The 25561-nt window shown below is 43.6% G+C and overlaps 1 protein-coding gene across 1 annotated transcript in view; it reads right to left on the bottom strand.

Moving 5' to 3' along the window:
* The window catches only part of TMED7 (transmembrane p24 trafficking protein 7), a 422902-nt gene that overhangs the window by 209822 nt on the left and 187519 nt on the right, over positions 1-25561 (bottom strand). The gene's annotated exons all lie outside the window — the stretch shown is intronic.

The raw sequence follows: 25561 nt of genomic DNA, 5'->3' as shown, positions 1-25561 counted from the left end.
GCCTATCCATTTTGAAATTGTCTGTTTGGTAACAGGCTTTCCTTGAGCTCCTACAGCATAGGACACAAAAAGTTGTTCAGATTTCCTGAAAGGCTTTGTTCTGTCCAAATAACAAGGAATGTAGCAACCTCTCCCCTTTGTTTTGAGGGTTGGGATAGAAGGTAGGCAAGTGAATGGCTTGATTTAAAGCTACCCTGGAAACCACTTTAGGCATGAATGACGGGTTGGTTCGAAGGGAGACCCTGTCCTGATGGAAGATGAGGAAGGGCTGTACAGCTATGAGGGCTTGTAGTTCTGAAACCCTACAAGCTGAGGTGATGGCCAGAAGGAAAGCTGTTTTCCAGGACAAATATTGCAAATCTGTTGAGGAAGCTGGCTCAAAGGGAGGCAATGTTAATTTTTCTAGAATGTAATTAAGATCCCAGGCTGGCACTGGTAGTTTCCTTGGGGGTCTTATATTCTTAGCCCCTCTGAGGAATTGTCTTAAAAGTGGGTGAGAGAATAAAGGTGGATCAGTGTTAAATTCTGCAGAAATGGCTGAGGCATGTATTTTTATGGAGGAAAATGAAAGCCCACTGTTCAGCAGCTCAGCTAGATACTGTAATACCCGAGGCAAATTCAATTTTCTAGGGTGCTGTCCTTTTTTCTCATTCCAAGAGAAAAACCGTTTCCATTTTGCGGAGTAAGTCTTCCTAGTAGATGGTCTCCTGGCCTCCAGAATGACATCCTGCACCTCTTTGGTGAGTAGGGTCTGTTGAGGCTTTGGTGAGTAGGGTCTGTTGAGGTGTTAAGGGATTTTCCATGCAGCGAGATTGAGTGTCTTCAGCTGACCGTGAAGAGTTTTGTAGCTGTGCTGAGTCAGCAGAAGAGGCATTAGAGGTAGTGGCCAGGGAGGAGTATGTGTTAGGCTCCTTAGGAGTGGGTACCAGTGTTGTCTTGGCCAGTCTGGAGCAATCTGTATCATCTTCGGCCTGTCTGCTCTTGCTTTCAAGAGTACCTTGGGTAGTACGAGTGTTCCTCTACATCAGAATGTTCTGAGACAATGGAGCCCTGTTCAGAGGAGGGGTAATCTTCTTCTACTCTGGGTCTCTTGTCTGGAGGGGGCTGGGAGCCCCTGATAAGTGTAATTAAATCCTCAGCCATTTTAAGCATCTGCTTTTTAGGCATGGGGCCTGAGGATGGGCCTTGTGCAACAGGCCTGTTGGGCTGCATAGCAAAGGCCTTAATGGAAAAGGAAGAAGAGGGCCTAAATACACCCTGGGTGGAACTAGACTTATCCCCGGTAGGAGTTTCAACACTAAACAGTGGCTTCGGGGTTGTAGTCCGAGTAAGGGCCGAGGTACCTGCGGTCTCTGGTACAGAGGACACCGCCAAGGAAGTGTCGTCGGTAGTCAGGGACTGCATAGGCGTCTCGCTGAGAACCGGACCACGTGTAGCCGGTTTTGGCGTGGTGTCGGTGGAGGCCGTGGGCCTCGCGTGTCGGTCTTTGTCTTTGCATTTTTTTGGACAAAACGGTAGTCAGAGTATCCGACGACATTTTATAATCAAAGGTTTTACCAAAATAATGTTGGGCGAACTCCGTCCGACGCTTAATAGTGCGTTTACTGAAAGTCGCACAAAAGCGACAGCCCGAGACGTCGTGGTCTGGGCCTAAACAAGGTATGCAGAGGGAATGGAAATCCTTATGCGGTATTTGCTTCCCACAAGAAATACAATTGTTAACTTTGTCTGACATCGGTCTGAGGCAAGAAAAGTTTCCCCAAAGGGGTTCTTAGCTTTAAAGAAGACTTCGGTTTCCAATTTTTTGTAAATTCAGGAGCTGGCCGACCGGCACTTGCGAACTGCTTCTGGCACCGTGCGGCAAAAAAGACTGAAGAATATGGCGTCGGCTGTGACTTGTATACCCCTGTCGCACTGACGTCAGGGAAGAAGGCGACAACAACCGACGCCGGACCAAGACTTTGGAATTCGGCCGACCGAGGACCCGCCTGACGGCAGAGAACCCATATGTGATTACTGCAGCTGTATGCACGATGAACATCATCTTTACATTAAGTAATAGGGTGTAAGGGATAAGGATTCATGCACAGGTGGATTTGGAGGATTTGTCTAGGCAAAAACATGGCTATTTAAATCATTTTTAAAGCTGCTCTTTGATAAGAATGAACTCTGCTGAATACTGCTTTGATTTTGCTTATTACCTGCATATTTTGCCAAAGTTGAAATAGATCACTGTAGTGAGAGCTGTCGCTCTCTTACGTAGTTAAGACGAAGAGGCTCGGGTGTTCGTTTACATACTTTACTACATACAAACATCAGGATTGAAAGCAACATAAAATGTAAAACTACTACTACACATACACGTTTACACCCCGGCAGCTTATTACAAAATGGAAGTCTTGCTTGCATGTGTTTAGTATTTACATACACGTGCTAGCTCACTGGAAAGCTTCTTAAAGTACATACACACACACTGATCTACATCATCCCTCTTTACCGAGCTGTCTTGTAATAATGACATTTGGACAGGCATGCAAATTACACACAATGAACAAACATTCATGCCCAAGTTGCCATGTATCCGGAACAAGGTCTGGAAATGTGATCTGATCTTGTAATGTAGCAGTTAGGATTGGGTTTATCAACAGGGGCAGTCATTGGAGAACAATCTGCTTTAGGGCTCTCTGGGATATTCTCAGAACAGGTTTGCTAGAATGTCCTCTAGAACTGAACAAATGGACAAGTCACCCTGAGAACTAGAGTCTATCACAGGAAAGATGCTGCAATACAGTTTCGGACACCCATACTAAATATTTCCGATTCCATCTAAATTCTCTTCATTGCAATTCCTTGATGTATGATCTCGGCTCTGAACAAACTTTTCATGACTCCATATCCAATCAAAGCCTTTTGCTGCCTGCATCCTCACCATCTCTCCTTCCTTAACAGACTGAAAGACAAAAGCTTTTTCAGAAGTTGAGCTTTCACTGCTTTGTTGTTCTTAGCACATGGAACCAACAAATTGCTATTGATTGGTAGTGTGGCTCTGGTTTGTCTTTACACAAGTATCTGAGCAGGTAAGCCGATATGTTTATCAGAGGAATGTTTGAGGTTCAGAGATTCGGATAAACATTGGTATTGTCTCGTTTCAACTTCTCTAACTGCCGTTTTGCACTTTGAACCGCACTGTCTGCCAAACCATTTGACTAGATGTACTCAAGACTACTTAACACTAATAAAGTCCACTCCTCAGCAAATCTTGAACTGCTGGCTTGTGAACTGTGCACCACTGTCAGAAATAAACTTTGTGCGGACTACCATGGACAGAAATGTCACTAAATTAGTAATGACAGCACTGGACATGAGATTAGGAAGTAGGTCAAGCTCGAACCAATCTGAATAAGAGTCCAACACTAAATTTTGACCATTCCATTCAAAAATGTCTGTGGCCGTCAACCAATGTAGTTCAGGAATTTGGTTTAGCTGAAGTGGTTCTGTTGATGCGGCTTAGTACTATTACAAAACAGAACAAGATGAAAGTACTCTCTCAATACATCTCATGATACAGAAGGCCAAAATACTAGTCCTCTTGCCCTTTTGGCAGAATCAATTCCTGGGTGGCCATGATGCAAGATGTTAATATACTCCTGTTGCAAGGATTTTGGAACAAACTTTTGGACCTTTCATCAGGATACCATTGACAAAAATCTCATCTCTGTAAGGAAATATGGTTGCACTTCTTGAGGTAAACAAGACTGCTTTGAGGGCCATCCTTAACTGAAAGCGGTTGAGCTTCTGGAGAATTGGATCTGAAGCTGTACGAGTGCTAAGCTCATCAAGATGTGTTAAAGAAAAATGTCACTTCCATGACTTCAAAATCAAGTTTCTCATTTTCATGCTTTTCAACTTTTTTTGGCGAACTGGATAAAAGTATCAGCAAGATAAAGTCTGCCTTTCGTGCAAACAAGACTGAAATTATACTTTTGCAATTTTAAAATCACTTTGCAATCTCACAGGAGCAGTATGCATATGCTTTTCTCAATACAGTGACTAGAGGTTGGTGATGTCAGTTTGAATAGGTTGGCCATAAATATAGTCATGGAACTACAAACACATTTGCCAAGAGTTCTTTCTCTGAGCATACTGCATCTTGGTTTGGGTTACAATCCCCGAAGCACAGGCTAGTGGTCCACTCTCTACCAAGACCAAACTTAGATGCATCACAAGAAAGTTTCAGGACATAAAATGCTCTTTTGGTGGTGGTCCAACTAGGACCAAGTTACATCTTTGCATGTCAGCTCTCATAATGGCGCTGAAAGTTGGCACAAATCTGGAATGAACTTGCCTAGATAGCTGACAATGCCAAGAAAACGTTGTAGGGCTTGGACATTGTCTGGTGCTGGCATCTCAAGAATTGCAGTTTGCTTGGAAGGATATGGTCGCAAGCCTGAACTAGTAAACTACCAACATAACTAAATTCTTGTCGCCTGAGTTTGCATTTCTGAGGATTCAGCTTAAGGTTCACTTAATTTTCCTGAGGTTTCTATCATGTTCGACTTCATATTATCTCCTACCAGAATATCTACTATAATAGCACATGGATAGCCAGCAAAAAAAAATTTGTTCCATTGCACGCTGACTTCACTGGCAGAATTTATCCCAAATAGTGTTCTCAAAAATCTGCACCTGGCAAAAGGAGTACTGAAAGTGGTTAGCAATGAGGATTTTGGGTCAAGCAAAATTTGCCAAAATGAACTTTTTGCATCTAAGACAAAAAAAAACAGTGGCATTTGGCATAAGAGCAGCAAGACTGTACACACTGGATGATGAGATCATTTTAGTGTTTTGTTAGAGTCAGTTGGATCAATATATATTCAGATATCATCTGTGCTTTTTTTATTGGCTATTACCATGGAGGACCACTCATTCAGTTGGTTCTTCTACTTGACAAATCATGCCTTGCTGCACCACACCATTCTGGCTACCTCAGCTTTGACCATCATGCATAACTACTGGAACTTGCCGTGATGTTCTGACAACTGGGTTGACTTCAGGGTTCAACTTCATGGAGTACACAACTGGAAATTTGTCTAGTTTGTCTTCGAAAAGATCAGCATAGGTAGAAAATAGCCTGGGCAAAATTAGAACTGTTGTCTTTTAAAGCTTACATGGTGAACTTCCTTATTAAATAAAGGCAGTCCCATTTTCAAACTGTCTGAGGCCTAATAATGATCGTATGTGCCTTTTGAATACGTAAAATTGCAAGTCATAGCTGTTTCTAGCAGAGCAACATGAAAGCACTATTGAGCCCTTGGTCTGAATTTCTTCAGCACCATAAGCAACATGCTTTGCACGTTTAGCCAAATCAAGCTTTGCCCCAGCTCTTACTCTAGCAAACGTTTCTGTTGACATAAGATTGGATTGATGAGACCCATAGAGCTCAAAGTGCAAACAGTATAAAAATAAAACTCACCATAACGTTCCATCGGAGTAGTTTTACTTCATTTGCCTTAAAACGTGTGGGGAATACAGATCCGGATTACAAGCATCAGCTCCGAGCTCCAGACTCCACCCCTTACCCATAATCCACCTCCCTTGCCTTCCATCCCCAGATCGAGTTTGCTGAACTTGCACTTATAACCAGACCTGATAAACTTGTGACCTACACTTGCAGGCTGAACATGCGCCAAAGGTCAGGGGAAGGAGGGAGGGATGGTTGAAGACAAATGTAGTACAACTACTCAGATGGAACGTTATGGTGAGTACATAACTTCTTTATCTGAAGTAGTTCACTTCATTTGATCTTCAACCTGTGGGACAGAGTCCCCAGCTACTAAACTCCTGGGTGGCCCTCATGGAAGGATATTCCTGTGCATCGCTGAGCCAAAGGATGCTCGCCTTCTAGATGTCAAATCCAATTTATAATGGGAGATAAACGTATGAGATGAGGACCAAGTACCTGCTGAGCAAATGTCATCTAAACATGCACTAGACCAGAAAGCTGCAGATGTAGCCATGGATCTGGTGGAATGAGCTTTAACCTGACCTGGAAGAGACATGCAGGATGCATAAAGAAATCCATCTAGCTACCGTGACCTTGGAAATAGGTTTGCCCAAAAAGGGTCTATAGAACGAAACAAAATTGATCAGATTTACAGAAATGTTTTGTCCTATGTAAATAAAATCATAAAACTGTCTGCGAACATCCAACATGTGTAGTTTGTATTCCATTTTGTTGGCAAAATTGGGAAAGAACACAGGCAAATTTATAATCTGACACTGACAGGTCATGCCACCTTAGGAAGAAAGGATGGATTGGTGCAAAGGGAAACTCTACCTTTATGAAAAATCATGTACGGAAATTTTATGGACAAGGCCTGCAATTCCGAAACCCTCCTAGCAGAGGTAATAGCGACCAGAAAGGCGGTTTTCCACGATAGAAATGTTTAGATCAACAGTAGCAGTCGCTAGAAAGGGAAAGGCGGTGCGACCAGAGCTTGAAGAACCATTGTAAGGTCCCACAGGGAGACAGGATCTTTGACTGGGGGGGGGCGTAGCAAAAAAGTACCTTTAATAAAGGCTTTACACAGTCTAGAAGATGCCAAGGATGCAGAATTCTCACCCACATGAAAATGAGAAATAGCAGTCAACTGAACTTTGACAGTAGAAGAAAGTACAGTTGTGTACTTACCATAAGTGTAGATGATACAGTGTATTCACTGTTGCAGTCATTACAATTGGGTTATCCTGCTGGCAAGCTACCCGCAGTCAGCCTGAATTCCAAAGTCTAGGTCCAGTGTCGGTTGCTGTCGCCTCCTACCTGACATCAGTGCACCAGGGGTATAAAAGATGCAGCAGACACCATTTTCTTCAGTTTTTCTTGCCCTAGATGTCAGGTGCCCCCAAAAGGTTAGGCTAAAAATATGTCAATAAAGCATGCATGCACCAAGGTAAATTTTTCCTTCATCTACAAGCAAATACACCACATAGGTTGTATAGGATAGAGAAGTACAGATAAGTTTCAGTAAAGATAAGGGGGGTGGTGGGAGGCAACCTGGACTGCAACAGTAAACACACTAACATCTACATTTATGGTAAGTACACAACTGTACTATGTTCATAGTGTTTCACTGTTGCAGTCATTATAATTGGGTTGAATCCCACAGCTAAGGTTGGGGGGCTGGAGCTAAATAGGATTAGGAGCGGCTAGGAGGCCCTGCAGAACTGCAGTGGCAAAGCCTGCCCTGGCTTTAGAGTAGAGTGGTAAGTGATAGTGCTTTGTCAAAAAGTGTGCACTGAACTCCAGGTTGCAGCCTTTAAAATGTCTTTGGTTGGTACTCCGAGGAAGGCTGCTGAAGTGGCTGCTGCTCTGGTTGAATGTGGCCTAATGCCCTTAAGCACTGATTTGCCATGTTGTGAATAAGCAGAAACGAATGCGGTGACCTACCCACTTTGAAACAGTCTGCTTTGAGATGGCCTTTCCTTGTGATCCTGCAGCATATGCCACTAGTAATTGCTCAGTCTTTCTGAAAGTGTTGGTTCTGTCCAAATAGAAGCGCAGCTGTCTGTGTATGTCCAAAGAATGCAGAAGTCTCTCACCCTTATTCTGTGGGTTTGGGTAGAAGGTAGGCAAATGAATAGTTTGGTTAAGGGCCACAGTAGATACTACCTTAGGCATAAAAGTTGGGTTTGTCCTCAGAGAAACCCTATCTGGATGGAAAATGATAAAAGGTTCCACAGCCATGAGTGCCTGTAGCTCTAAGACTTGTCTTGCAGAGGTTATTGCTATGAGCAGAGCCGTTTTCCATGATAAAAATTTTATATCAGCTGTAGCGGCTGGCTCAAAAGGAGGCAGGGTGAGTTTTTCCAAGACATAATTGAGGTCCCATGCAGGTATTGGTGATCTCCTTGGGGGGCCTTAAGTTTTTGGCTCCTCTGAGGTACTGCCTTAATAAAGGATGAGAAAAAATAGGTGGCTCTGTATTGTAATGAGCTGAAATGGCAGAGGCATGAATCTTAATTGATGAAAAGGGTAGGCCTTTGTCCAGCACCTCCGTTAAATATTGCAAAATCTGAGGAATATTTGGTACAGTTGTGTCAATCCCTTGTGCCTGGTTCCAAGCACAGAATCTCTTCCATTTTTCAGCATAAGATTTTCTGGTACTAGGCCTCCTGGCCTCCAAAATAACATCCATCACCGCTTTAGAGAGAGGTGTGTTTTGAATGACTGCATTATCCGCCATGCTGCCAGATTTAAGGTCTTGAGTTGGCTGTGCATGATCCGACTGTTGTGTTGGGACAGTAAGTGAGGAATTTGAGGTAATGTCCAGGCTGGGTTTTGAGACAAGTTCCTTAGGATTGGGTACCAGTGCTGGCGGGGCCAGTCTGGGGCAATCAGTATCATTTTTGGCTTCTCTTGTCCAACTTTTAGGAGTACCTTGGGAAGGAGAGGCAGTGGAGGAAAGGCATATACTGTTAAGTTTTTCCAGCTGAAAGATAGAGCAGCCATTTTCCATGCTTGCTTGTGATAAGTCCTTGTGCAGAATCTCTGTAGTTGGCATTTGTGAGGGGAGGCAAATAGATCTATATCCGGGCATCCCCAATTCCTTATCATACTGAAGACTTGCGGATCCAATTTCCACTCGTGGGGATCCATGAGGTTTCTGCTTAGCTTCTCTGCCAGAGTATTTATCTTTCCTGGCAGGAACTGTGCCTGCAGATGTACTTGGTAAGTCAATGCTTTGTCCCACAAAGTCATGGCTAGTCTGCATAGGGGGTAGGAATGAGTGCCTCCCTGCTTGTTTATGTACCACATGACTGTAATGTTGTCCGTCTTTATCAGTAGTTGTCCCGGATGAAGTAGATCCTTGAAGGCTATCAATGCATTCTGAACAGCTAGCATCTCTTTTTGGTTGATATGCAGGATGCATTTGGGTTGCGGACCATGTGCCCTGAATACATCTTCCTGCCATGTGGGCCCCCCCAGGCATAATCTGATGCATCTGTTGTTAATATCTGCCTGGCTGTGGGTAAAACGAATGGCTGCCCCTTGTTGTGGTGACAGGCCTTTTGCCCACCATCGAAACACCTGTTGCAGGCAGGGAATGAGGGTAATTATGGTTTCCAGGCTGTGGCAATGTGGAGTCCAAACACTTTTTAGATACCACTGAAGTTTCCTCATATGCAGTCTTGCATATGGAATTAGCAGAATGCAGGCTGCCATGAAGCTCAAAGCCTGCAGAATTTTTCTTGCAGATAACTGGGTTTTTGTTGCCAACATTTTGAAATAAGTAGTCCGTTGCCTTTGTCTGGCGTGAGATAAGCCATCTAGGCAGTTGTATTTAAGCTTGCACCCAGGAATATTATCTCAAGAGGGTACTAGTTTTGATTGCTTTTCATTTACTGTGTACCCTAGGCATGTTAGTAATCTTTTTACAAACGCTAGATGCTGTAGTAGAATGTCCTTGTTCTCTGCTTGAATAAGGCAGTCGTCCAAGTAAGGATATATTTGTATTCCTCTGTCTGCAAAATGCAATTACTGGTGCCAGGCATTTTGTGAAGACCCTGGGCACAGTAGATAAGCCAAAGGAAAGTGCAGAGAATTGGTAATGCATTGAGCTAGCTATGAATCTGAGGTATCTTCTGCAAGATTGCCTGATGGGGACATGCAGGTTATGCCTCTTTTAGGTTTAAAGTTACGAGCCAAGCCTTCTTGCCCAGCATGGGCAGTAGCTGCTGTAGAGTCAACATCTTGAATTTTGGAACCTCCGGAAAGGTGTCGAGTATAGACAGATCCAGTATTGGTCTCCAGGCTTTGTCCTTTCTGGGCACTAAGAAAAGTCTGGAGTAAAATCCTTGCCCTTGTTGTGGTACTTGATGAATGGACCTAAAGTCCATGAGGGCTGTAATTTGCTTTTGTGCCTCTGACCATTGATTGTGTGGCAGGTCTAGCATACCTTTTGCCCTTGGTAGTGTGTGAAAATGGAACCTGTAGCCTTGGGACTCTATGTTCAAGACCCATTTGTCTTGGGTAACCATTTGCCAATTTGATGCAAAAAGTGCTAGTTTTCCCCCTAAGGGGGCTGCCAAAAGAAAAGTGCTTTGGGGGGGGTCTGGCAGAGGAAAGTCACTGGGACTGTTTCCTGTAAGGTTGCGATTTGTCTTCTCCCCTTTTGGAGGTAGGAGCGCCCCATTGTTTAGGCATGTATGAGCCTTGGGGCTGAGATCTGCCTCTGGGACATCTGTATCTGCCTCTTTGTGGTCTGTCTGACACTGGAAAGGACCAATTTCTAGTAGGCCAGTTCCTGCTAAATCTGGGTGGCTGCACCTGTACTGTCTGCATGGATTTCGCTTTATCCTCCATTTTCTTCAACACCTCTTCTGCTTTAGCACCAAACAAAGTACATGTTGTAATGGAGCATCTAATTTTGCTTTAACATGATCAGGCAGATTCTGTTCCTTCAACCAAGCATGCCTTCTAATAACAGAACCTGTAACAGCGGCCCTGCAAGAGGCTTCCAGTGAATCATAACCACATTGTAAAGTATGCTTTCCCACTTGTTCCGCTGCATGCAATAAATCCTGCATTTCTTTGTTCTCTGCACATTCAGAAATTGTCAACATTTTCTGTTTAAGCAGTGTCATCAAGTATTGCTGATATTTAAGCATATGAAACTGACAATTTAAAGCCATTACAGCCAAGGTAGCAGAAGTGTAAACTTTTTTCCCCCATCTGTCCAGTGCCCTAGAATCTCTATCAGAGGGGACAGGGTTTTTTGCAGTGGAAGCTTTGACCCCTTTGGGACCCTGAGATATAGTTTCTGGGTCAGCAGCGGGGTTTTTATATAGGAATTTATGAGAATCCGGGACCCTGTAGTATCGGTCTGGCTTAGCAGGTGCAGGGGGTAAAGAGTCAGGAGACAGGCTGGACTCTGAAAACATATCTACAATGTCTAGAACAGGTGGAATAGCAAGGGGTCTGTGCTGAGGAAGTAGCAAAAAGTCCCTGAGCCTTTTCTTAGATTCAGAGTAATCTTGGCTCTCCCAGTGGAAATGCTCCCTCATGGTATGCAGGGTTTCTCCAAAAGAATAATCTTCAGGAAGTGAGGCTGAAGGAATGGATTCTTCAGCATCAGAGTCCTCATAGGGAGGAACAGAATAATCCTGCTCAGAAGAGGAATCAGAAGAAATAGAAACCTGATCAGAAGAATCATATTCTGTCTCTTGCCTAGGCCTCTTATCAGCAGGGGGACGGGAACCCCTGATCAAAGTAATAAGGTCTTCGGCCATTTTAAGCATCTGTTTTTTAGGCATGGAAGTTTGAGTAGGAGAATGCTGCACTTGTTTGTCTTTAGAGCTGCTTTAGTATTTGAAGCTGAAGATGGTTTAACATATAGCTTGTGTAGGTCTGAAGACACACAGAAGCAGATGCCTTCTCAGCGGCTCCGGACCCATCTGAGGGAATAACTTCCGAGTGTCCAATACCTTGAGTATCCAGAGGCCCAGTCGGTTCCACGTGGGAGTCTGAAGCGGCCTGTTGCTCTGAGGTAGCGGGAACCAGGGGCTGCAAAAGTGCCTCACTGAGAACCGGTGACTGGCCTAACGGAGGCCTAGTCTGTTTCGACCTCTGATGCCTATCCTTGTCCTTGCGTTTTTTTGTAAACTCCGGTCGTCGGCTGTTCCGACGGCATTACATAATTAAATCTTCGGCCAAAGTAATGAAATGCAAAATCAAACAGACGCTTAATAGTGCGTTGGTTAAATCTAGCACAAAACAGATAGCTAGCAACGTTGTGGTCAGGGCCTAGGCAAGGAATACAGTAAGAGTGAAAATCCTTATGAGGTATTTGCTTCCCACAAGAAATACAATTAACTTTTCTGACATCGGTCTGGAGCAAGAAAAAAGTTTCCCCAACGGGGTACTTGGCTTTAATGAAGACTTCGGTTCTGAAATTTGGATTTGAAAAACTCATGCGTCGGCCGACTGGCACTTGCGAACTGCTTTTGCTTCAGGCACCGCGCGGCAAGAAAGACTGAAGAAAATGGCGTCGGATGCATCTTTTATACCCCTGGTGCACGGATGTCAGGGAAGAGGCAACGGCAGCCGACGCCTGACCAGGACTTTGGAATTCAGGCCGATTGCGGGTAGCCTGCCAGCAGGATAACCCAAGAATGACTGCAACAGTGAAACACGACTAACATCTGTACTATGTTCTTCGTGTATCACTGTTGCAGTCATTACAGTTGGGTAGATTCCCAAAGCTGTGGTTGGGAGGAGGAATTTAGATAGCATTAGGGACAGCTATATGGCCCTGCAAGACTGCAGTGGCAAAGCCAGCTCTGGATTTAGAGAAAATTGGCAAATGATGATGCTTGGTACAGAACTCCAGGTAGCAGCTTCGAGGATGTCCCTGGTAGGGACGCCTAAAGGCTGCAGAGGTAGATGCAGCCCTGGTGGAGTGAGGTCTGATACCCTGGTACTTGTAGCAGAGATGAATGCAATGGCTTATCCATTTAGAAGTGGTTTGCTTTGAAATAGCCTTCCTCTCTGCCCCTGCAGCAAATGCCACAAGCAGTTCAGATTTCCTTTGAGGTTTAGTCCTGTCCAAGTAGAATCTAAGTTGTCTGTGCACATCTAAGAAATGCAGTATCAGTTCCCAGTATCTGTTCCCCTTTATTCTGTGGATTGGGAAAGGTTGGCAAATGAATGGAATGATTAAGAGCCACACTGGATACCACCTTGGGCATGAAGGATGGATTGGTTCAGAGGGACACCCTGTCCGCATGAAATATGATGAAAGGCTCCACTGCCATAAGGGCCTGTAATTCAGATACCCTTCTTGCTGAAGTGATTGCTAAAAGGAAAGCAATTTTTCCAAGAAAGTAATTAAGTCTGCAGTAGCAGCTGGCTCGAAAGGATGTAGAATGAGTTTCTCCAAGACAAAGTTAAAGTCCCAAGCTGGGGTTGGAGATCTCCTGGGTGGTCTCAAATTTTTGGCCCCTCTGAGGAACTGCTTGAGCAGTGGATGACAGAAGAGGGGAGCTTCTGTGTTATGAGCTGAAACGGCTGAGGTGTGGATTTTAATGGAGGAAAGAGACAGGCCCTTGTGAAGCATTTCAGTTAAGTATTGTAAAATCAGAGGTAAATTGGGAGCTGCTGTGCTCATCCCTTTAGATTGGTTCCAGGCACAGAATCTTTTCCGTTTTTCAGCATAAGATTTTCTAGTACTAGGCCTCCTTGCCACTAAAATATCCATCACAGGTTTGCTGAGGGATGGTAAAGGAGAGAGAAAGTAATTTGCCAGGCTGCAAGGTTCAGTGTTAGAAGTGGAGGGTGCAGAATCTGGTTCTCCTGCTGAGACAGCAGGAAAGGAGTCTGAGGCACGTGCCATGGAGATAACAGTGACACTGCGCAGAAGAGGATACCAGTGTTGGCGCAGCCAGTCTGGAGCAATCAAAATCATCCTTTGTTTGTCCTGTTTGATTTTTAGTAGTGCTTTGGAGAGCAGAGGTAGAGGGGGAAGGCATAGACTGATAGGTTTTTCCAGTTGAAGGACAGAGCATCCACTTTCCAGCCTTGTTTGTGGGGAGTCCTTGTGCAAAATTTGTCAATTGGTAGTTCTGGGGAGAGGCAAACAGGTTGGGCTCTCCCATTTGCTTGTCAACATGTTGAAAATCCTTGGTTCCAGTTTCCACTCGTGTGGGCCCATGAGGTTTCTGCTTAGTCTGTCTGCCAGTGTATTTAATCTTCCTGGCAGGAATTGAGCTTGTAAGTGCACTTGGTAGCTCACGGCTGTGTTCTACAATGCCATGGCTAGTCTGCAGAGGGGGTAAGAATGTGTGCCCCCAAGCTTGTTTATAACATAACAGTTGTGGTGTCAGTCTTTACCATTAGTTGTCCTGGAAGAATGCGGTCCTTGAAGGCTGTCAGAGCATTCTGTACAGCTAACATTTCTTTTTGATTGATATGCAGGTGCAATTGACTTGGATTCCACTTGCCCTGAACGCATTTCCTGCCAAGGTGAGCCCCACATGCATAGTCTGATGCATCTGTTAGGGTTTTGGCTGAAGGGGATGGTGTGAAAGGTAGTCCCTTGTTTTGGTGACAGGCCTCTGCCCACCAAAGGAATTCTAGGCGTATGCAAGGTACGATAGGAATCTTTTCCAGGTCTTGAGAATGTTGACTTAGGCTTTTTAGATACAACTGTAGTTTCCTCATATGCAGTCTTGCATATGGAATTAGAAGAATGCAGGAGGCTATGAACCCCAAGGCTTGCAGTATTTGTCTTGCAGATATAGCAGGGTTTTGTGGCCACTTGTTTGACGTAGGTTGTCAAATGAATTTGTTTTTCTGCCGTGAGGTAAGCCATCTGGGAAGTTGTATTCAAGCTTGCTCCCAGGAATACAATTTGTTGACAGGGTACCAGGTGTGATTTCTTTAAGTTTATGGTGCACCACAGACAAGTTAGAACCCTTTGTATAAAGGCCAGATGATTCAAAATATGTCCTAGCTTTCTGCATGAATTAAACAATCGTCCAGGTATGGGAATATTTCTTTGCCCGCAAAATGCAATAACTGGAGCTAGGCACTTTATGAATAACCTGGGTGCAGTAGACAAGTCAAAGGGCAGTCCAGGGAACTGATAGTGCATGTAGCCTGCTTTGAAGCGTAGGTATCTTCTGCAAGATTCCCTGATTGGGATGTGCAGGTATGCTTCTTTTAATGTTGCCAACCAGGCATCTTTACCTAGCATAGGAAGTAATTGAAGAGCAAGCATCTTGAATTTTGGAAACTCCAAAAAGGTGTTTAGAGTAGACAGGTCCAGGATAGGACGCCATGAATTGTCTTTTCTGGGTACCAGGAAAAGTCTCGAGTAGAAACCTTGTCCCTTTTACTCTTCTGGTACCAGTTGAATAGCCCCCATGCTTAACAGAGAAGGTACTTAATTTTGGGCCTCTGCCCACTGATTTGGGAGTAGATCCGGCCGCACGCTTGGTGTTGGCAGTGTGTGGAAGTGAAATCTGTATCCCTGTGACACTATTTAAAACCAATTTGTCTTGGGTAATGAGTTCCCAATTCTTTGCATGAAGAGCAATCTTTCCCCCCAAAGGGGCAGTCAGTTGATAAGTGCTTGGAAATTTTAAAAGAAAGTCAATGAGACAGTTTACCATAAGGGGGAGTCTTATTATTCCTAGATTTGGAAGTGGAGGCCTTCTACTGCTTAGTTGTGCGTGTCCCCTGGGACTGAAACCTGCGGTTTTTGCTGTATCTGGGTTTGGCTTGAGAAGACCTGGAAGGGGCTGGAAAGAACCAGTTCTTAGTGGGCCAGTGCCTACTAAATCTAGGAGGCTGAACTTGTAAAAATCTTAGTTTGCATAGATTTAGCTTTATCTTCCATCTTTTTAAGAAATTCCTCATCCTTGTTGCCAAACAGGAGGTCCTGATTTAAACAAGCATCCAACAATTTAGCTTTAACATGATCAGGCAAAGATTGCTCCTTAAGCCAAGCATGCCTTCTGAGCACAGACCCAGTAACAGCAGCCCTGCAAGAGGCCTCTAATGAATCAAAACATTGCGAAGTATGTTTTCCAACTTGTCCAGCAGAATGCATTAAATCCTGTAATTCTTTAAATTTTCCACACAGTCAGGAATCAACATAATTTTCTGCTCAAGCAGTCCAATAACATGTTGCTGATACTTTAACATATGAAACTGGCAGTTAGTCTTAATGGCCAAGGTTACAGAAGTGTAAACCACCTTAATCTATCCAGCACCCTTGAGTCTATCAGAAGGGGTAGGATTTTTAGCAGTAGAAGCCTTAATGCCCCTTGGGCCCCTGTGAAATGGTCTCTGGATCAGCAATAGGATTTTTAAAAAGGAACTTGTGGGACTCAGGGACCCTGTAGTATCCGTCAGGTTTTCTGGGAGCAGGAGGCAGGGAATCAAGGGCCAAACTAGATTCCGAAAAAGCATTAACAATGTCTAGTACAGGAGGAATAGCTAAAGGATAATGCTGAGGTAGGAGAAGGAAATCCCTAAGCCTCTTTTTTGAATCAGAAAAATCCTGGCTTTCCCAGTGGAAATGTTCCCTTGCAGAGTAAGGTTTCCCCAAAAGAAAAATCCTCAGGAGGGGAAGCAGAGGGAATGGAGTCCTCTGCATCAGAATCCTCATAAGTAGACAAAGGCAAATCCAGAAGAATCAGAAATAACAGAATCCTGATCAGAGGGATTCATAATCAACTTCAGTCCTAGGCCTCTTAGAAGGGGGGGGGGGGTTGGCTACCCCTGATTAGAGTTATTAGATCTTTAGCCATTCTTATTTTTGTTTTTTAGGCATAGAGGCCAGAGCGTCAGTTTTTTAGGCATGGATCAAGATTTAGGCCTAAGTAAAGAAGGATGTGTCGGTTTAACTGTAGGGTCCAGTGTCTGGAGGCTCCCAATGTCTGTTTATGAGTTCCATGATAATACGCTCCATAGCTTTACAGACCAGACTAGTCAGGCTTAGTTCCCTGGGTCCGTTCTAGCACCACCTTTGCGGAGTGGGACCACTGTAGCTGTACGCCATTCTTTGGGTACATATCCTGTAGTAAGGCTAAGTTTGAACAGTGACAATGTGAGGATTCAGTTCTTCTTGGAGCTCGTGTAAGACACAGCCTGGGACACAGTCTGGTCCCGTAGATGCTGTGTTTTTTGCTTTTGAGAGGGCAGCTTTCACCTGTGCATTTGTGATGTCAGGGAGGTTACATTCAATTGGGATAAGCATTTGCTCCTTTGGGGGGGGGGGGGGAGTTTGCACTGAATCTGTCTGCTAGGATGTTGGCTATGTCTGTAAGTTCGGTATATTTTGTGCCGTTATGCAACAATTCAGAGCATATCTGGGAGTTTCCACCCATGTTCCTGACATAACTAAAGAAAGCCTTGTGATTATCTTTAGTGTCTAGGGCAATTTCTCTTTCGAAACTGGCCTTTGATGATTTTATGAGGGATCGAAGTTTCTTGCTAATACTGATCAGAGATGCCTTCTCTTTCTGGGATTTTGCTGTGTCATGTAGTAGCTTCCTCCTTCTGTTGTATAGCTTATTTATGGCCGGGGTCCACCAGACCGGTCTCCTGTTTTTGGAGGAGTGAGTCTTGGTTTTATTTGGGATAGCACGATCCATGCATTCCTACAGGTGCTCATAGAATGCATTTGTAAAGGATTCTGCGGATTGGGCTGTATTATCCTCTGGCCCGGGGGCTTTGAAGGATTCCACCTCAGTCTTGAGAAGTGCAAAGTTGGCTTTTGAGAAATTCTTTACAGTGATTTCCTTGGCTGGGGGTGGGGACGGGATATGGATGTCCAGGGAAATTTGTTTATGATATCTTACCAATGAAGGGTTTACCTCTGGTGTGGAACATAAGAGTCCCCATGTTGGTGATGACCAGGTCTAATATGTTGTTCCTTCTTGTGGGAGTGGTGACCAGTTGTTCCATCGTGTTAAGAGTTTATAAATTCAAGGAACCGTTGGGTGAGGGGGTTTGGGATCGAGTAGTTTTTCCAGTCAATGTTTGGGTAGTTGAAGTCACCCAATAACAGTGTTTGGAGAGACCTTCATATTCTCCAGTGTTCTCAGGAATGCCAAGTAGGGTTCCTGTAATAGGGTGGGTGTTCTGTAGCAGGCTACAAACTGAAAGCCAGTTTTGCCCGCCGTTAGTTGCACATGGATGGTTTCCGATGCTTCGTGCAGTGCCACTAACCTGGAGGTGTAGGTATCTGATGAATATAGATACTCCCCCTCCTTTTGTGCTTCGGTCCGAGTTTTGGGGCCGAAACGCATGGTATGAGTTATAATCTGGTAGTGCTGGGGTGCTCTCAGGAGCCTTGAACCAGGTTTCTGTTGCTGCACAGACATTTTCTCCACCCTACCCAATTCGGCTTTAAGGGCAGATCTTGCCTCTTAAACCTAGTTGATTTCTTTGACACAGTTACCAAAGCCATAGATGAGGGCAAGGTAGTCCACACAGCCTACCTGGACCTCGCAAAAGCCTTAGACAAAATACCCCACTCTGGCATCATAAATAAGCTTACCAGCTTAAATATCAACCCCATATATATATCAGAAGATGGTTGCAAACTGGCTCAGAGATGGAACCCACATGGTCAGAATTGCAGGTGCCATGTCTGAATCCAAACCAGTTACAAGTGGCATCCCACAGGGCTCAGTTCTGGGACCTCTCGTTCGGTATATACTTCTCTGAGGTTCAGGCTAACACGGGGGGGGATTATGGCTGACAAAGTCTGCAGATGACTGCAAACTGGGGGCCATAATCGAATATCCAGCTGACACAAGCATCCTCCAAGAGACGGATGCTTGGTGCCAGAGCCACGGCCTCAAGCTAAATGCTAAAAAGTGCATAGTCATCCCCTTTGGGAAAAACAAGGTGCCTAATCCATTAAGTACGGAAGTAATTAGAGATTTGGGGACCAACATAGATAGTAATCTCTCCTTTGATGATCACGTTGCCAAAGTTGTTAGAAAGACCTTCTATATAGCCCACCTTATCACGAAAGGATTCGCATCTAGATCAAGAGAGGTCATTGTGCCCCTCTACTCATCACTCATCAGGCCCATAATTGAATACAATGCCCCTTTTGGGATGTACCTTACCAGACACCTGCTGCAACTGGAGAGACCCCAAAAGTACCTCACCAAGAGGATCATTGGCTACAAACAGATGTCCTATGCAGCTCGACTAAAGAAACTCCAGCTCTACTCAGTTGCTTACCACCTACTCAGAGGCGATCTATGCCTTATGTACAAAGCCATGTCAAACCCAGAATTAATGGACATGCTCCACCTCAAAAAATCCAAGTCCCTTAGAGCTACACATTCCAGGGACCTAAACCTCAGCACAAAAATAAATAGGACATGCTGGAGGGACAGATTCATTTCCCAGAGGCTCCCCTCACTCTGGAATAGAATCCCAATTCATGTTAGACATTGCCCCTCGCTGACCCTCTTCAAGCAAAATCTGGACGTGTGGATGGGAAAACGCAAATTCACCCCTGGGATCTCTTCTGTGTCCCTGCTAGACAGAGGCACAGTAAACTAATCTTAAAAGGGTACCTTCTGCGACCTACTTTAGAGGCACAGTAGGCTAATCTAATAGGGAGGCGGAAGCCAAATACACTCTGGCTAGGCTTATAAATGCCCTAGGGCAGATAGCCTAGTATCTACCTATGATACCTATAATATGCAAGTCCGTAGGCCTGAATACGCCCTCACACACCAGTGCCTGCACAGCAGCTCCAGACCCATCCAAGGTAGAGACATCCACGGGTTCCATAGTTGAAGCATCTCGTGGCATACCGGACTCTGAATGGGTCTCAGTAGAGGACTGGGAATCATAAGTAGCAGGTATTAGGGGCTGCGAAAGCACCTCACCAAGTACCTGCGAACTGGCGACTGGCTTAGAAGCGTAGTCAGCAGTTTTGGACCTCGGCAGCCTGTCTTTATTCTTTTTGTTTTTTTCAGAATCCCGGTAGTCGGATGGCTAACGGACGACATTTCTGGATAATTAAACAGAGAACCGAAATATTTAGAGGCGAAAATATACAGACGAAGGATAGTACGCTGATTAAATAAAGCACAAAACCAACAGCAAGGTACGTTGTGGTCAGGGCCTAGGCAAGGAATACAGTACGAATGAAAATCTTTGAGGTATTTGCTTTCCACAAGTAATGCAATTATTAACTTTTACTGACATTGGTAAGGAGCAAGAAAAAGTTTCCCCCAACGGGGTACTTAGCTTTAGCTGAAGACTTCGGTTCTCAAACTCTAAAACGAAAATTTCAGGAGTTGGCCAACCGGCTCTTGCAAACTGCTTCTGCTTTGGGCACAGCACGGCAAGAAAGACTGATGTAAAGATGTCGGCTGCATGTTTTATACCCCTGACGACCTGATGTCATGGAAAAAGGGACAGCAACCGACACAGGACCCAAGACTTTGTTAATCAGGCTGACTGAGGGCTACCTGCAAGCAGATAACCAAAATGTAATGACTGCAGCAGTGAAACACGAACATCCCAAATATGACTGCAATAGTGAAACATGAAGAACATCCTACACACGACACCAAAGAGATGGGAGGGGAGAAAGTATACCTAAGCCAAGCTAAAACGGCTAACAAACAGAAATTAGTAACTTACAATACCAGAAGTGTACCCTGGTAACTGTCGCTGCAGAGACACTATGCTATCCCAACTCGCGGCAAACCAGATTAGGGGATGGAAGCCAAGGGAGGTGGATTACGGGTAAGGGGAGGAGTCTGGAGCACGGAGCCGATGTAATCTTTGCTGGCTTGGATCCGTATTCCCCACAGGTTGAATATCAAATGAAGTAAACTACTTCAGATTACTTCATTCTTTGTTTCACAAAGCACAGGCACACCATCAACATAAAAAGTAGGGTCAAGGGTCACAGCTTTCTAACTTGTCTCAATGTTCTCTTTTAAGAATGGACCTATTTTGAGTAGCAAAACCTTTGAAAAGGATTCCACTTTTAGTTTTAGGTCAGCAGTGCCACAAATATAAAGCACTTATCTCTTTTAGATTCATGATTACCACCACAATTACGACAGCTGACAGTTTGGTAATGTAGCATCTTCGTTGGTTTATGGTTAGTGAGTGTTGGAAGAAATCATAAGCCCTTTCAGTTTTGCTGACTCACCCTTGTGCTTCACTGAGCATGTCCGCTTTGAGCACGCCTTGGAATTCGCTAGAAAAGTTCTGGGTTTCACTGAAATTGCCCCACCTCTGGGCCTGTATTTTTAACCACGTACTGCACACTAAACATTAGCTTTAGGAAGTGCTGGAAGCATGAATTTTTCATTTATACGCACGTCTGTGTGTTTCTCCATGAGCCTGTGTACTTGACAAATCTCTATGGCCTTAGTGAAAGTTAAATCACTGTCTCGAAGCAAAACCTCTCACTTCATCTTTAATACCACACACAAACCTGTCTTATCAACTTATCCCGTAAATCACCAAATCTGCACATTTTAGCCTTATTTCTCAAGTTGGTTATATGCAGCAAAAGCCTCATCAGGCTTTTGATCTAGTGTAAAATGTGCCTTTCCATTGTAATATCAGTTTGGGGATTACACATCTCTAAATTTACATTAGAAGAATTCTGGGTCTTCCCTTGTTTCAGCCAGTACCACTAGATAGAAGTTTCCCCCTCCCCCTGCATACACAGCAGGTGCATACACAAATAAAAACAAACATTCTCTTTCAATGGCTTCTGAACTAGCTAAATAAGCAGAATAAATGCCTTCGTATGTGCATCTTTGACAGAAAACGCAGCAGCCTGTATGAAAATATCACACTCTTGCTCAAACACACTCCAATTTTCTGCAATATTACTATCAAATACAAGTGGACTTGGTCTGCAACATCTTTCTGCCATGCCAACAAAATATGCTTAAACACAATGCAAAATATGGCCCTTGTAATTATGTACGAACATGCACACACACCAGGTACTTTAACATTCAAATGCACAATAAACTCTTCGAAATACTGTACTTTGCAAAATATGCTTTGAAATGGATGTATTTTGCAAAATTACTGTACAAACTTGCTAACACTTTACACACTTTGGATATTTGAATAGTTTTAATGCTAAAAAGTAGCACATAGCAAAAATATGGTCGTTCTCTTTCTATACATTTTACGGGATCCAGATACCATTTCAATCACTATTTCGAATATTTTTATCAATATGTTGCAGTTTCGGACATTACGTTTAACTAGAAATTTGTTATGAGCATTCAGAGTGCTCAGTTTTACATTTGTTGAGTAAAAAATCATTTAAGCGAGTTTTAGTACCTGGAATTAGTTTCTGACCCATCAGCAAGTCGTTTGAGCAGTAGGATTAGCCACTCCTACATACATACATACACACATTATATATATATATATATATATATATATATATATATATATATATATATATATATATATATTTATTGGTGTTTGTTTATATACTTTATTACATATAAACACATTAGGATTGAACAGACTGACTACTACACATACATGCTTACCACTCTGCAGCTCACTACAAAATGGCAGTCTTGCTTGCAGGTGCTCTGCATTTATATAAACATGGTACATCACTGGAAAGCTTCTTAAAGGTACATACATTCTCTGATCTACAAGAGTTATGCATCATCAATTGTGTTAAAAAATTGTGATACAAACAGTACAATAAAAAAGTAGGTTTCTGCAGGGTAAGGTCCCATGCCCCTCTCTCATGCAGTAATTCACTCTTACTTGAGTACTTGTCAATCTTTGTACGGTTGCAAAATAAATGACCCCTTGTTCATTCAACACTTTCATCATTTAAACACAGGATTTTACTTTACAAGTTACCATTTACAGCCAAAGAAGCCCATCAAGGTTAGCCATAACACTAAATACTGGTGAGAGACTAAGTGTCCCCCAGTAAAGTACCACATATCCCTTGTGAAAAGTTCAGCTGAACAGGTTAATGACTTGCAGGGGACACCAATATCCACAGTGTGTGTGTGTGTGTGTGTGTGTGGGGGGGGGGGTACTGAACTGCAATTAGGGGATAAAGGAAGAAAAATAACTCTAAGCGAGGTTAACTATATTCAAAGATTTCTCCAACAAATAAATAATTTTTACTTTAGCTTAAGTGTCTGACAGTGCAATGCACTTCACTGATCTCAGCAAGACGCACCTTCTGGGTATAAAATTGTGGTTAGTGACAGCAAAAAATTAAGAAACAATGTTATTTCCCACATCATGCAGGCCGAGAAACTCCTTTCAGAAACAATGTGAAATCTGCCAGAGTCCATGGATGGGAAGGAGACTCCATAGTAAAACGACCATGAGTGCAGGCATGTGCCAACTGAGCTGGGATCCCATGGCCCATGCAGGGAGGCACACACCACTGTCAAGTCTCACCCCATTCAGAGTGTTAGGCAACTTGACGGGATCGAACAGATGGTGAACAATGCCTGGACAGAGTAAAGCTACAAGAAGTTTTAGTGGAGATTCATAAGTCCTGTTGTGCACTACAAGAAGTTTTAGTGGAGATGCATAAGTCCTGTTGTGCAAATCAGTCATCCAACCTGAGCACAGGGGCATAACCATCTAATAGATGGTTCTCTCCAAACTTTTCAAGACAGCTGCCACTCAGCAGATACAGCTTTATCTGGTAAAGCGTTTAGAGGTCCTGGGGTCAAAATTATTTCAACTAACTTTCAAACTTTAAATGGGCAATTTTTGACTTAATGGTTTGGAGCTAGGAGTGGAATGCAACTGCCTAGTATACCACTTTTGGTAAGCAGAACCGACTCTGCAGGATGAATTGAACACTGGTGAAGGCACCTGATGCAGATGCTTATCAAGCCCCAAAAATGATGCCAGGGTGACAAAGATAGCAGGATGGTGATGGTTATATAGTAGTAGTATCGAATCAACATGCCCTGAAAATATATGGCACTGAAGCATCAGGCTTGCATCTGGTTGTTGCTAGGAGTAGCGGGGGGGGGGGGGCTGCACTGTGATGATTATGACCGTTGTGGGGGCAGTGACACCTAAAGCAAGGGCTCAGGTGGAGCATATGCAGGTGTAGCTCATGGTGATAGTAAATATTCAAACAAGAGCTTTGAAGGTCAAACTGGAGAAGGGTTCCACATGAACAGCAGTTGAACACTGGTTAGCTGGACCTGAGAGAAATGAAAGCGCCATTGCTAAGGGATTGGCGATGGTCTCCACTGCCATCAGATACTAAAAAGCGAGTTGGATTCAGATCCCCAAATCTGATGTAGTTACGATGGGTGCCTTGCAGCAACCAGTGCAGGGACCATAGCAGAAAGAGGATGGAACACGCTGAATTGAGGAGTTCTTCATGCCTCTTTTCTCCAGTGCTGTGCAATCTAACCTTTAAATAAACTTAGTGTGTGGACATATACCACCCCAAGTCAGGGCAGAATTTTTTACCTTTCTGGAAGACAATGAAAAATTAAATTTAAAGAGTATGCCTGAAATAAGTTGCGACTTAACTAAATGACAGAAAAACAAAATCTGAATTGAAGAAAATGGATTATAATGATCTTTGTGAAGAAACCTAAAAGATCCTGAATGGACTTCAGGCATTAAATTATATTTGGATAACATTCTTCAAAGAAAACTCCAGAACAAGTGAACTATATTAAAGGGTGAAGCTAGACATTTGACTACCACAATATCAATGTGTATTACACAACAGAATTGCACTTCAGTCTTCCCTTTAAGGGCAGGATTCAGTGGTTACTTTTACCAAGTACTACTGCTGGGATGCTCTGGCTTGCAAAGGGATTTAAAGCTATTGCAACTTTTAAGTCTGCACCCATTTTACTTGGTCAAACTAACCCAACAATTCAAATGTACTGTGGGCCTACTGAAAAAGTAACAGAATAACTTTTTGTTTTATCAAAATAAAAAAAAAGTGTGCAAATTTGCACACCTGCCAAGTACAAGTGTCTCTTTTTAGGAAATATAATAAAGCAGGCAAGTAGACAGGGAATAAAATCCAGGACAACTGGATGAAACATAACAGCTCAGTTTTAATCCACTGTACTAAACTGCTGTAACATGTTGGTTTTCTATGTGGAACACAGAAGACTGCATTTTCTATCTTTAGAGAGACAGGTAGGTTGGTGTTGCAGAGAGCTGCTCATCAGCTTAACATCTCACCAGTACTGCTCAGTGATAATTCAGAGCATTACATACTCTGCGTGATCCAAAATCACATTCAGCTGACATTTACATGCTTAAACACAACCACCTCACCAGCCTACATCACTGCAAGTGAGCACCTTAACACCCTGCATAACAAAAGGAGTGCAGACATGTATATACATACTCACATCAGACCCTCAGTCAAAAACAGATGACAGCAAGCAAAGCCTCATTTCATCCACCAACTTTACTTGCCTTATGTGGTTCAGTGTCATGAAAAGATACAGGACAGCCTGCAAGCAATAGGAATAAGGTAGAAATTAGTCCCAACTAGGATGCTACTGGTCTGCAAAAGGCCACAGACACACCCTTTACACACACACTTCAGACAAGATGCAAATCTTACCCCATCCAAACACAAAAGTTCTCTAGTCTCATCCCACCACAAACACATTCACACAAAATGTACATCACTAGTTACCTAGAATGGGGATGTCAGCATGGTGAAGTAGAGTGAACCTTGTCTCCTCAGACAATTCCATTAACATCAATGGCACCACATGGCTTTGTGGCACCAACATTACTCCTGCTTGGGTGTAGCCTAATAGACATTCATCAGCTACAATATTATATAACCTTCAAAGTTGGGCAGCAATGCAAGCCTCAGTGGCCTATGGCCTCATTTCGCATGTGGTTCTCAAAAACTGAGCTACGAGTCAGCTTATCAGCTGCAAATTCCTGCAATCACCATCTCCTTAAAAAAACTACATAAGCCCACTTGCAACTTTGTGCAGCTCATAACAGCATTACGAATGTCTCCTGACACAG

This window comes from Protopterus annectens, chromosome 17.part0, assembly GCF_019279795.1.
Source record: "Protopterus annectens isolate FY-2018-M chromosome 17.part0, PAN1.0, whole genome shotgun sequence".
In the NCBI taxonomy this organism is placed as follows: domain Eukaryota; kingdom Metazoa; phylum Chordata; order Ceratodontiformes; family Protopteridae; genus Protopterus; species Protopterus annectens.
Note: the sequence above shows the minus strand (reverse complement) of the source record. Positions and strands in the feature narration are given on the sequence as shown.